Raw genomic sequence first — 13,573 nt, forward strand, 5'->3', positions numbered from 1 at the left:
ATAATCCATAACAATATTTAAATCAGACTCATATGCACATCTCTGTGTAGCAGGCTTAATGGCACATCTGGTCCATGGCACTGTAACCTTCTTAAGGAATATTTTGCCAGATGTTTGTGGTTTGTAATTAGAAATTTTGTGAGAAGATAGATGATGCTTCTATCAGCTCTCCTTGGAAACAGATTACTGCCAGCACTAACCCTTCTAAAATATATGTTTCTACTCCAGGGAACATTGCCATAATAAAGGGATGATTAAATGGCTTGCTCATTGTTGATATGAGCTTGAGTCGCTAGGCCATACTGCATCAGTGTTCATAACTCAAATATTTTAGATTCTCAACCCTAAATTTCAGATTTTTTCATGGCCAGTTTCCTCACTGGGGAACAAGCCCATCATGGATTCTCCCCTTGTGAACAGCTACAAAGAAAAATAAGTGTATCCCTCTCAAAAAAATATGACAATTGCTAAATGTGAAATATATTTTAGAGATAACAGAACATCCATTGCAATCTAGAATGGATTCCTCTGTAGGATTCAGCTAAATTGTAGGATAGCTCAGTCGGTAGAGCATAAGACTTTGAATCTCAGGGTTGTAGGTTTGAGCCCCACATTAGGCAAAGGATTCCTGCAGTGCAGGAGGTTGGACTAGATGACCCTCATGGTCCCTTCCAACTCTACAATTCTATGATTCTATGGGTAGAACAAGGTCTGCTCACCCATGGACCCCCCTCTCTTTGCCCCCTGTGCCCTCCAAATCTTCTCCGGAGGGCTGGGGAAACTCCTAGAGCAAGTTTAGGGGTGCACATGGGGAGCGGGGAAGTGCCATTGCATGAGTTGACCTCATTCCCCATATGCATACTTCACTATGCTGAATCCTGCTCCTTGCTTTCTTCTTCTTGTGGCCTCCTCTGTTGCACCAACTAGAGGAGACCTTGTATATACAATGCTGCATATACACCGGTGCAAGGGACTTGTGAGCATGCAATGGAACATCCTCTTCCTCACTTGTCCACTCCAGCACCCTGCACCTTCTCAAAATTAGCTCCGGAGGGTGCAAAGCATAATTCTGGTGTGCCTGAATAGTGAGGAGAGGAAACAATTGTGACAGAGAAATTGCACTGGCACAGCGTTGGACATAATCCTACTCATGGATCCTGCAGAACCAATATGAGGAGTATCTACACAATCTCCTGTCCAGTTAACAGCCATTGCTCTTTCCATGTACTGCCCCCTTCTTAACTGTAAGAGTTTCTTATACTGATCCCATTAAATCTGATAGTTCTGAATTCAGAATTCGACACCAGCAAATTAGTGTTTGAACTCCCTCTGTAAAGCAAAGAAGATCAGGCCAGCATAGATTTTTTTAAAAAAAGAATTATATAAATGCCTTGTCAGTTGAAAGCCCAGGATGCTGTATTTTCACACCTTTGGTATTTGTGAGTCTGAACACTTTCTCACCAAAGAAAGCGATTCACTTCCCTAAGTACGATGGGGAGTATTCAACTAAGTTTTACTCAGAGTAGACCCATTGAAATGAATGGGCCTAACATAGTCATGTTCATTCATTTCAGCAGGTCTCCTTTGAGTAAAATTTAGTTGAATACCACCCTGTGTTTTCACTGGTTGCATTAGCAATGCAAAATTATCAAGTGTTTGCTTTCCCTTTAAGTGACAATACTGTTTTACATTCATCCAGAGGTCATGTGTTTGTTCTGTTAGGAGTACCTTTTTTCGTTATCACCAGGAAACCTGTGATCAAAGATGGGCTACGCCTTCCCATAGAAACCGAGGGAACAATTTGTTTTTGAAACGATAAAGTATCATTTATTTATTTAGGTTGCTGATAGATGCTCTCCTTCCTCTCAACCCTGGTGCCGAATTCAAGCTCGAGGTTTCCTTACTGCTTCCCTTCTATGGGATTTTGTTTGTTTGTTCCTGTCTGCAAGCCATGTGGAGGGCTTGCTGTTTCATTGCTTTCAGCAGCTGAGCAACTCTGAAATGAAACTCACTCACGGCAACTCTGATTTCCCTCAGCTGGATTTTCACAGGGTTCCAGTTTCAGCACGGAAACTTGCCATTTGGGGAGAGGTAAAGCTTCCAGCAAGTAAAGACTGAACCGTTTTTCATACTGAAAGGATTGTGCTGTGCATTATATAGCATTTAAAGGAAATGAGGAGGTAAAAGGAGATGATGCCCTGCGCTATTAACATCTGTCTCCCTGTCTTGATAAAGCGGTGGGTGGGAGGCAGAGGAGGGAGAAAATATAGGCCTCTTTTCAGATTGCAGTGGCACTAAACACCAAAGTAAAGAAAGCAAACCTAATCTTTCCTCATTTTCCCAATCTTAAGTATATTTTTCCCACATTTCTGCATAAGTTTATTTTTTAAAAATAAAAAACCTCACAAAACTCACCTGTATGCATTTATCCTCATATACACATTTTTGTATGCAGTTTTCCCTAAAATGCACCTTTTTGCAAAACTATTTTCTTGGATATAAAGCATTTTGTATGTTATTTTCACTAATATATGTCTTTTTTTCCATGCACCTTCTACCTTAATATGCACATTTTGGTCTGTATCATTTGGTTGGAAAAGAGCAATGCAAAATTCAGAAAAGTGTGAATTTTGAAGGATCGCATATTTCAGTTTACATATTGTGAAGCAGACCAAATTACTCCCTCCCTTCCCCCCCATAGCACTTCAGTTGGCTATCTATCACGGAGCATTTAAATGCTTTGGATGTCATTTAAATGTCATCATAAATAGTCGTGTGTGTGTGTTATCACAGGTGGTGCCCAGTACAGCCAACTGGGTTTAGGTCTACCTGGTGCTTGAATAGGAAACATTCCAGGAACTCTCTGAACACTGCCTTAAGTTATATTACTGAAGAAATATGGATATCCAATAAGAATGGCTAAATTCAGCATAGCACTAAGTAAATCCTTGTGCAACTTCAACTTGTGCAATGGGGCTTTCCCCCTCTTCTCCCCCTGTGTGCTCCCTTATATTTGTTTTGTGGGTTCCCCTAAACTCCCCAGAGCCAATCTAGGGATGACACAGGAAATGCAGAAGGGAAGAAAGTCATTCTGCTTATGCAAGGACTTCATTTAATACCCCCCCCCCAAATAATATGCATTCTATAGCTATTAAATTCCTTTTGTTTTTCTAATCTTATATTCTGAATTTTTAAACAGAATTTAGTTCCATTCATTTCCATCTTTTTGTGTGCCCCCTCCAAGATGTGACAAATATACGTGTAAATCATGGGTTAATTCAAATGTGTCTTTGCTTTATTATTTTCCCTTTGTATAGCAAAGCTTGGAGCAGTAAAAAAAAAAAAGGCATATGGAGGTATGCCTGTTTTCATTTTTTTAATTGTCACATTCAATTAATGGGCCCTTTGGGGATGCAAACAATGTCCAAATCTGCGTATCATCATGCTGTTGTCAGCAACATGCACACCATTCTGCTCTTCCTTGTGTTAGGCAATAAGCAATTCAGGCATTGCAAAAGAGGCGCTGGGACTGAGTCACTGACTTCAGGATTATGCTCAGTGACCATGGTCTAGCAAGGGGAACTTGCATACTGAAAAAGTTTTCTACACATGGCACTCCCTTTGGCCAGCCTTACCATCAAACAGTTATCACGTGCGGCACACACTCCATGCTGGAGGTAGCTAACACCACTGTACTGCATCAGTCTTTATTTCTATTAAAATATTAAGTAGTGGACCAGCATTTTGACTTTGCCTAAGGTGATCACTAAGGTGGCAGGGTGATCTCCTTCCTGCTACCACTGTGGGTGCAAAAGGCTGCTATGGGTGTAAAATGTCCTCCTGATGAATGGGGCTATGAAGATCATATTGCTGCATAGCTTGGGTAAAGGTAAAGGGACCCCTGACCATTAGGTCCAGTCATGGCCGACTCTGGGGTTGCGGCGCTCATCTCACTTTATTGGCCAAGGGAGCCGGTGTACAGCTTCCGGGTCATGTGGCCAGCATGACTAAGCCGCTTCTGGCGAACCAGAGCAGCGCAAGGAAACGCCGTTTACCTTCCCGCTGGAGCGGTACCTATTTATCTACTTGCACTTTGACGTGCTTTCGAACTGCTAGGTTGACAGGAGCAGGGACCGAGCAATGGGAGCTCACCCCATCGTGGGGATTCGAACTGCTGACCTTCTGATCGGCAAGTCCTAGGCTCAGTGGTTTAACCAACAGCACCACCCATGTCCCCAGAAATGTTGCATAGCTTACACATCATCAAACAGGTCCACTTGGGTTCTTATTCTCTTAGATGGGAAGTTCAGTCAAGGTGTGCCTTTCTTAGGACGATCAACAAGGATTGATCTTGTGTTGTTGAATTAGGAATGCATGATAGCGTTCCCCAATAAATGTAAGTAGTCCTTCCCACAGTCTTCTGACTTCCCCTTGAATTCCTCATATGGAGAAATATCTATATGCATTTTGAATCCTATGGTGTACTTCATGACCATGCGATTGGGCCAACCATTCAACGTAGCTCAACACAATGCAGATGGCATATAATGCAGTTGTTCCAAAATCCCATTCACCAGTGCTATTGCAGATAGGAATGAAAGACAGGCACCTGTGCCCTGACATATGTTCTCTCCAATCTTACTTATGATAAGGAAGGAGAGTGATAAGAAAGGCCACTGAAATAAAGTCAGCTTGGGGAAAAACGAGATAAAGGTAGGATTGCTTGAGACTGGGGGAAGAAACCTAGTGATCAATAAGCAAAAAAGTAAAATAATAATAATCAACAACAACATATTACTTAGTTATACCCCACCCATCAGGCTGCAAAACAACAAACATTAGAAACTTCCTCACAGGATTGTCTTCAGAAGTCTTTGGAAAATTGTGTGCTTGTTTATCATTTTCACATCTGATGGGAGGGCAATGTCCAAGCTGAATGATGGGGATGGAGATGCTCCTTCAGGTATACTGGGCAAAGGCCATTAAGGGCTTTAAAAGTAACATCAACAGTTTGAATTGTGCTCAGAAATGTACTGGGAGCTGATGTGGATCTTTTAGGACAGGTGTAATATGGTCCTGGGACGCTTCCAGTCACCAGTCTAGCAGATGCATTCTGGATTAGTTGTAGTTTCCGAATCACCTTCAAAGGTGCAAAAATGGAATTCGAGTCAACCAAGGGCTAGAATTTCTGCCCAATCTTAAGGACAGATTGCCAACGGGTTACAAATTCATATGAGAGTCATATCTTCAGCTTGGGAACTTTCCTATGTTGGTGCATCCCACCCAAATGCCTGCAAGGTTTCACACTTGGACTGGAGCTGAATCTACTCCTAGGCTTCTTATTTGCCTCTCACAAGCTAGGGAGCCCTGCAGGAGCCAAAGGGTCCCTTTTGCAACATTTGAAACAACATGCAGGAATTTACTTGACATGAAAATCCACCAGTTCAAGCTAGCATTGTCCAATATGTCTACCCCCCCTCCCTGTTTTAAAGTTCTTGCTGACTTCTTCTTTGAAAAGCACGTTTCTTGATTTATAGCTCCTCTAAGCACACCCTGGTAATTTTTGGCATTGAGGATAACATTGATCTAATCTTGGCAGAAGCCAAGTCATTCATTCTTTTCCTGCTGCCTATCAATATCTCCTGCCATGGAGAATGAAGCTAGCCAAACAACTCCTTGTCTCTGGACCAGATTAATTTTTTTGCTTGTTTGTTTGTTTCTGGCTTCTTTTCTTGAAACATGCACATGTGCATGAAAACACAAACACACACACACACACACACACACACACACTTTGTCTATGTTCCAAAAAAGCTCTCAAGATTACATTCCTAGCCATGAAGTTGGGAACCAATAGTTATGAAACGATCAAAGCCCCTGTCTCCTCTCCTCTCGTGTTTAGAAGGTAGCAGAGTGGCGTGTCCATACTTCTCCAGGGTGCCAAACTCACAAAAAGATCCGAAGAACTTCATGGCTTCATTTATTCACTTTGTAAGTGCACATTTAATTTCCTGAGTCATACCGAAATTAATGAAGTAATATATAAAACCTGACTGTGTATTCTTTAGCAGTATGTCCTTATTCATCACTTTAGGTCTCTTGTTACTAATGCATTTACATCTGACACAAAACAGAACTGGCCGGGTGTGGAAAGACAAGGCACATTAAAACAAAGCAAAACAGCTGCAAAGACAACTTTCCACATCTGACTTCCCAAATGTGTCTCTGAAAGGTGTCCGTGATATGGACTGGACTCTTAAGTCTTCAGGGCCTCTTTATTCAATGCTTGCAGATTGCTGGGTCACCCCATGAGAAGGAGATTAAAAATAACAATCCAAAAGTAACAGTAGCACAGCAGATTTAATAGGAGCGGAACAATGAAAAGGTCCCAGAGAAGTCAGCAAGCTCACACTGCATCACAGTGTTTTTTGTTTGGTCAGGCTGGACCTTAAATTACAAAGCAAAAGCCAGTGCTGGGAGGGGAAGATAAGGACATTTCTGGGTAAGACGAAAAACAACTGCAACAACCCTGATCTGAAGTTTGTAATAGCCTTAAAATGGAACGGGGCAGATGTTGTACACAGTAGCAATACTGTATAGTAGGAGGGGAACTGGGTCCAGCTGGTGGGCTGGATCCTTACTTCCCCAAGCCCAGTGGTCCAACTTTGACAGGTGGATGGAGCCATCCAGCTGTAGGTCAACTGACATCACAATGACAACACAAAGTTTTCCTTTGCCTATGTGGCTTGAAATCAAGCTACACTGACAAAGTTAGCATAAAGTCACTGAATTAGATTCCCAAAAAACAATAAGCCAGTTGGTGCATTTGATTCAATCTCTACGAAAAAGCTTTGGGAGTAGGTGGGAATGGTCTCAACCTTCAATTGACAAATGAAATGGGATCCTTTTGTCATTACAATTTATTATTTAAACAGTACAGGCAAGCTGTGCAATGGCAAGCAAAGCATATTATCTAACTCTATGCCTGCATTTCTCAACCGGGAGCTTTCCAGATGTTTTGGAGAACATTTGCACCAGCCTCAACTTATGGGGGTTGTGATCCAAAACATTTGGAGGATATCTGGTTGTGGAAGGCTAACCTATGTCAATAACTCAATATAAGGTGCACCCTTGCACAGATATTTAAAGCCCTTATCTAAATGACATCGCCCCCTGTTGATTGGCATCCCCCTATACTGGCAGATTCCAGTTTTTCTTTGCACAAGTGATGGAGGGCTGCTTTCAGTACCTAAGGTAGTGCTGATGTGTGCCCTTAATTTCTTCTTGCTGTCAAACAGAATTATTAAAGCCCAATTATAACAAAACAAAGATATTCTTTCCCAAAAGTGTTTTGGGTGGGAATCCCATTGAGCAAATGATGAAACTGAAGTACCTAGGTGCCTTATTTTGGTCAACCTGATCTGATCAGTTCCTAAGCCTAACTGTACCATGAATTTTTTGGGTCATCTCAGGCAAACCATTCTTTCTCAGCCTCATTCTTTTCATCTGCAATATGGGCAAAATATTGATTTACTTTAAAGGGTTGTAATAAGGATTATTACTAGATAATGTATGTGAAGTGCTTTAAACACTTGAAAGATATACACAATTATTATTATTATTATTATTATTATTATTATTATTATTATTACTACTACTACTACTACTACTATTATTATTAACAACATTAATATGTTGTCCCTAGATTTACCAGTCTACATAAGCATGCTTAACTCTGTTAGAATACAGACTCAATATGTGGGGCATAGACACTTCCGGCTTCTGATTTACAGAGACCAGTGATTCCATATTTTCCACTAAGTTTCCATGAAATTTCTGATTACATTCTTCAATAATTAACAAAATATGAAGCTTGTAAATGCAGTATAAGCTCCTTTTCAAGTGTTCCCAAAATGGCCAACTTCCAGATTCTACAAAGAATTGTAAATTGAACACTCATTTTATTTTCCTGTTACAGTTTCTTTATCTTACAGTTAGCATTCATGGAACACTTACAGAGTGCTAGGTAACTAGATCCTTTGATGATGACAAAAGAGATGTGCTTAGTAAACTGCAGTGGGTCAGGAGCATTAAAAGACAGTTTCTAAACACCTTCTCTTCTCTGAGAAGCTGCCTTTAGGAAAAATGTGGAGGGAATCCTTTACTTTTTAAATTAAAACAAGAGAAGGGAAATTTCTCCAAAACATTTTCAGAGGCAGTCCAGGCCACAGTGAAAAATTCTGTATTTGTGCATATGTGTTGTAAGGGAGGTTTGGAAAGTTACCATAACTACTGGAGTATTACAGTTCATTGCAATTTATAAAGAGAAAGAACGTTGAAAACGTTAATGTTCAGACGTTTCAGTGGGATGCATTATCTTTGCACAAGTTTTGCAACCAGAAAGTGAATGATGGAGCCATTATAGAAATGGCTTGTTCAAGCACAACAGCCCCATCATTAGTTTGCTGTACTACAATTTCCAAAAAAATTGGGAAATAACTGTGTTTATTCCACTCCCAATTCTGAAACTGGGAAACCTGTCATGTTTGTTTGTTCCATTTTTCTGATATCAGTAATTTATGGGTGATGTAAAAAAAATAAAACATGCTAAAAAAATCACAATTCCAGTTTATACGGAGAAGAAATAAAGCAGCAAATAAAACAAGCATTTTAAGAAACCATACAGTCATCTCAAAGCAGAGGCTTAGATGATGTTCTGAGAGTATGGAGGCCTTTGATACTTTCCCTACCCATCCACCTCCATGATTCCAGTCAACCCACCTGCTCCAAGCCCTGCCCTAATGTTTTCTCCCCTTGACTTAAACTTAGCTGGGAACAGCAGTTTCTTGGGAGAAGGCTGGATGAGGACTTCTTCCCTCGTACCTAGAATGCTACCATAGCATTCAGAGAGCCTAGGAACCATAGCTCCCTATGGAAAGTGGTCCATTCTACAGACCTGCATGCTCTAGAAAGATGTTTCTCAGGATTCCTTGACCTGGAAGACACCTGGCATTACAAAGGAAGGGGTGGGACTTAGCAGTCTCATCCTCATTTTAGTCTGTCCACAAGATGCTGCTTCTATGGGAAACTGGAACTCTAAAGACAGCTTGTGACAACATTAAATTTACAAAGGTATATGGAGGTAAAGAATAGTTTGACACCTGGAAAGCCAGCTGTATCATAGCAATCTATGCTTGCATCATTTGGGGCTTGTGCAAATGGGGTTGTTTAATTAATTTATCAGAGTGGCACACATGCCCATCATTTACTCAAAACTACTCACCAGTATCCCCGCGATGGGGTGAGCTCCCGTTGCTTGGTCCCTGCTCCTGCCCACCTAGCAGTTCGAAAGCACACAGTGCAAGTAGATAAATAGGTACACTCTGGCGGGAAGGTAAACAGCGTTTCTGTGCGCTGCTCTGGTTCACCAGAAGTGGCTTAGTCCTGCTGGCCACATGACCCGGGAACCTGTACGCCGGCTCCCTTGGCCAATAAAGCGAAATGAGCACCGCAACCCCAGAGTCGGCCACTACTGGACCTAATGGTCAGGGGTCCCTTTACCTTTATCCACCAGTATATGAAAATCATATACATATTAAAAGTTTACAGAGTTCTTTAAAAATAATAGAAATACATAAATGCAAAATTTACAAATAATCCTTTACAAAAAGTAATCTTACTTTTTTAAAGCAACTCATTAAAAAATTAGGCAACTATGCATGGTATTCTGGACTAGTTCTGATGTATTTCTTATGGAACCTAATGATCATAGCTGGACATCAGGATCTGCATCTCATTAGTAAAAAACATATCCTATGAATCCATATGCCCAGAATTCTGTCATGGCTGCCCCAAAGAAGTTTTTCCACTGCAGTCATAGCTGGTATAGCCATCTGTACAATATTTACCCATAGTAAGTTTGGACAGGGACGAGGCAGAGATGGCTATATCAGGCAAAGGTGGACTGGATAGACTTGGTCTGACACAGCAAGGTGACCCTTGTGTTTTGGTGTTGCTTCATCTGAATGGCTTTGGGTGGAAGTTGTTGGTAACACTGCAGTTGCTGTGTGGCAAGAGCTTACGGAGGAAATGCCCCCCCCCCATGCAGCTACACTTAGTAGTTCATAAGCTATTGAGTGAGAACTACATCTGGTCATTATCTTCTGTCTTAAATTCCATGCCAATCCAGAGAATTACACATCCAGGTCAATTTATTGTTTCTGAAGATGCAGCGACTGTTATCCCCACATGAGGGAACTGATTATTCCCATTTCATTATGCTGTGCAGCCACCTCAGTTCCCACTGGCAAGTTATTAATTGAAACTTCCTAAGCCGAATACTGCACAAGAATTAAATACTGTACTCATTTAACAAGTTCATAATGCCAAAACTTTTTAAAGCATAACGAACATCATTGCTTCATCTTCTGAATGGCTTTTTTGATTATTTTGTTAGTATTATGTAGCTTTTTAGAAAATGCTTTTCACAATCCTAAGAAAAGCCTAGGTAGAGTTACACATGAGTTTGTTTGCACTGTGTTAATTGGACTTTGTCCCTTAACTGGTGGAGAGGTTGTCAGGAGAGATGATTGCTGTGTCAGATATGATGGGCTTGCCTCATGGTGACTTAGTTTTGGGTATAGGAACCTTTCAAAGGGTGATAAGAAGCTGTCTTATACAGAAACTGACCATTGGTTCATCTAGTTCAGAACTAGGTTGTCTATGCTGACTGACAGTGGCACTCCAGGGTTTCAGGCAGGGTATGGTCCTAGAGATGCCAGGGATTGAACCTGGGACCTTCTGGATGCAAAGCAAATGTTCTACCAGTGAGCTATGAGCCTTCCCCATATACAACCCATGGGTAACCCAGAGACACTGTTAGCTCTGTTGATCATCACCTTCTGCCTGAAGATTAACAGCACAATCCTAATCATGTCTACTCAGATGTAATTCCTGTTGAATTCAATGGCAATTACTCCCAGGTAGGTGGGGCTAGGATTGCAGCCTTAGTCATCCTTCTCTGGCAGCTGCTGGGATCGAAATAGCCAAACACTGGAAAACTAGGAATACAATACCAGATCGGTTTGCCCGTTTCTGGCAAATTCTGAGAAAAACTCACACATGAAAGCAAACTGGCGATAGGGGTTTTTAGACAAAGGAATTTTCTTGAAACATGGTTTCCATTTTTCACAAACATTAAAGGGGCACTGCCAAAAATTCAGAGATCACTGTGGAGTTCTGTACTGAGTGAATAACACAGAGCATAACATATTGTGACCAGCCTAGACAGCTCTCTCTTTGTCTGCATAAATGAACAATGCAGACCACACACACACTTTATTTTTTGTTTGTTGTTGATATACACTTCTGTCCTATATACGGGGGGTGGAATATATATACACCATATGTGCCTTCCTGAGGGGATTTTATATAATATATCGATTTTCTACTCTTACAACTAGAAAAAAAAATCCTAGAAAAAACTAGGGTAATGGTTTTATGTAATGTTAATCTTTATGCATGGTGCACTAAAAATGAATCACAAAAGAGTACTTGGTGCTCTGGTTCTGATGCAGTTCCTTAGCAATGCATTTAGCTCAATCGGAATGGTAATTTGGTTAAAACTGACTAGGACAGCCATCTATAATAACAATAATTGTTTATACCCCACCCACAGTGAGGGAACTGCCAGAAGACCCTTGGAAATGGACCTCAGTGTCCAGGCTGAATGAAGGAGGTGGACCCGCTCCTTCAGGTATACTGGCATATATATTCCTTTCAAGAGGGTCACTAATATTTTAATAATTTCCAGAGGGCTTACCCATGTTAGGGCTCACTCACATTTACCTGTAGCCCTGTGTTTTCCGGGTCCATGTCCAAGCACTTTCTTTTTGGCCAGGGAGAAGGCCTCTTATATACCTGCTGGGATTGACAAGGCATCTGAATCTCATAACTCTCCTGACAGGTGATTTGGTCTGCAGCCATAGTGTGGACATAAAGGATGAGGGGGATGGCAAGAGTAAAAGCTGTGATATTTTCCTATTCCTATTTATGGTATTTAGCAATGCTGATGGAATCCTCCTAATGTTTTATCTTTAAATAAAGAAGGAGCCATCTCTAATCAGAATTTGGCTATTAAAATTTAATTTGCAATCTTGAAGTTCTCCATGTGCTCCTATTCTACCAAAATTCAGCTACTACCAAATTCTCAGCACATCGCAAAACTTCCATTGGAGCTAGTTGCAATTAGGGATGGAAATGAAGCTCAGTTTGGTTCAAATTTTAATGCAAATCTACTTAATAAAACAGTATGTGAACGGGAATTAGCTATCCTTTGAAATTATCACTTTTCTGAATTTTGAGATGCAGTACTCTAACCAAAAAATGTGCACGAAAATGCATCTATTACAGGAAACTGCATAATAACGCACATATTAAGACATATTGCTTGCAAAAAGTATGTATACTAAGCAGATTTGCATACCAAAATATACATGCTAGAATAAATGCACTCTTAAAGGCTTACAATTTTCATTAGATATTGGTTTTTTTAAAGTCACAAACTGATGTGCAAATGTGGAGACAGAATTGAAATCCAAATTGACAGATTTGCCCTTCCTTAATAGCTGTTGAATTTTACAAAGCAGTTCTGCGCTACCTCCTGTCAGGAAACAAATTTCAGATGGCCCAGACTAAGCAAATGTCATGGTATTATTGAGTGTAGGTGCTGAGTAAATTCTATAAACCATTCTCTGACTCATCAAACCTGGCCAAAGGGCCATTTCTGTTGCTTAGAAAAAAATAAAATGAAGTAGAACTGAAAAGGGTAACTGATGTATTTGTCTTCAAGCTGCGCTGAAGATTTGTGACACGTAACAAGCAGGAAGCACTCCATCGCTCATCATTTTGTGCTGAGATTAAGTGGGCAGTAAACAACCCATTTTTAGTTTAAGGTGCTGGGGGCTGTGATGACGATTGATGTTAAACTGATATGCAAACAGGTGCGGGCGAACTTAGTCATGGTTTACAAGCATAATTGAGTAGGCATTAAGAAGACATGAACATTTCCCATTGCACCACCATGACTGTGTGTTTGCTTTGCTCTCCACATATTCAGCATTAACTATGAAAGCAGCAGAGATCCTGAGGAAATCTGGAAGCCTGAGATATGGGGCAGCGTCCACAACAAATGGAGGCAATAACAGTGCGGAGTGGGGAATGCGTTGGAAATAAATTAAGTTCCTAACTGTGGTCTGTGGTCATACAGTCTGAATCTTCAGGAAATTAGGAGACTCTTATAAATATGGTTACAGTTAAGTGTTTGGGTACACGCAAAATACTGGAGAATAAACATGGTAATGAATTTTTAAAGCTCTGGATTAACTCGGAGCCCACTTTAAATAACAACAGAAACAACAACTTCATCTCCTAGCATTCTCTCTTGATGATCCACTAGGTAATATTGCTAAACAGTTTTGCAGCCTTGCAATTTTTATTTTCTGCTTTCAGTGCCCAGGGTGCTGGTGGGGGGGACAATGCGATTAACTCTTTGGGACTGGCTGCACTGCCTATC

The 13,573-nt window shown here is 40.8% G+C and overlaps 1 long non-coding RNA gene across 1 annotated transcript in view; it reads left to right on the forward strand.

Annotated features, from left to right (window-relative positions):
- The window catches only part of LOC310704267, a 57,317-nt gene extending 44,066 nt beyond the window's left edge, over nucleotides 1–13,251 (forward strand). Inside the window, exons 2-3 of the long non-coding RNA XR_014524684.1 lie at nucleotides 11,678–11,755; nucleotides 13,118–13,251. This is a non-coding gene — a long non-coding RNA (uncharacterized lncRNA). The remainder of the gene's footprint in view (nucleotides 1–11,677; nucleotides 11,756–13,117) is intronic.
- The last annotated feature ends 322 nt before the right edge of the window (nucleotides 13,252–13,573 follow it).

The sequence above is a fragment of the Podarcis liolepis genome (assembly GCF_965112155.1).
Source record: "Podarcis liolepis genome assembly, chromosome: 3".
NCBI lineage: Eukaryota > Metazoa > Chordata > Lepidosauria > Squamata > Lacertidae > Podarcis > Podarcis liolepis.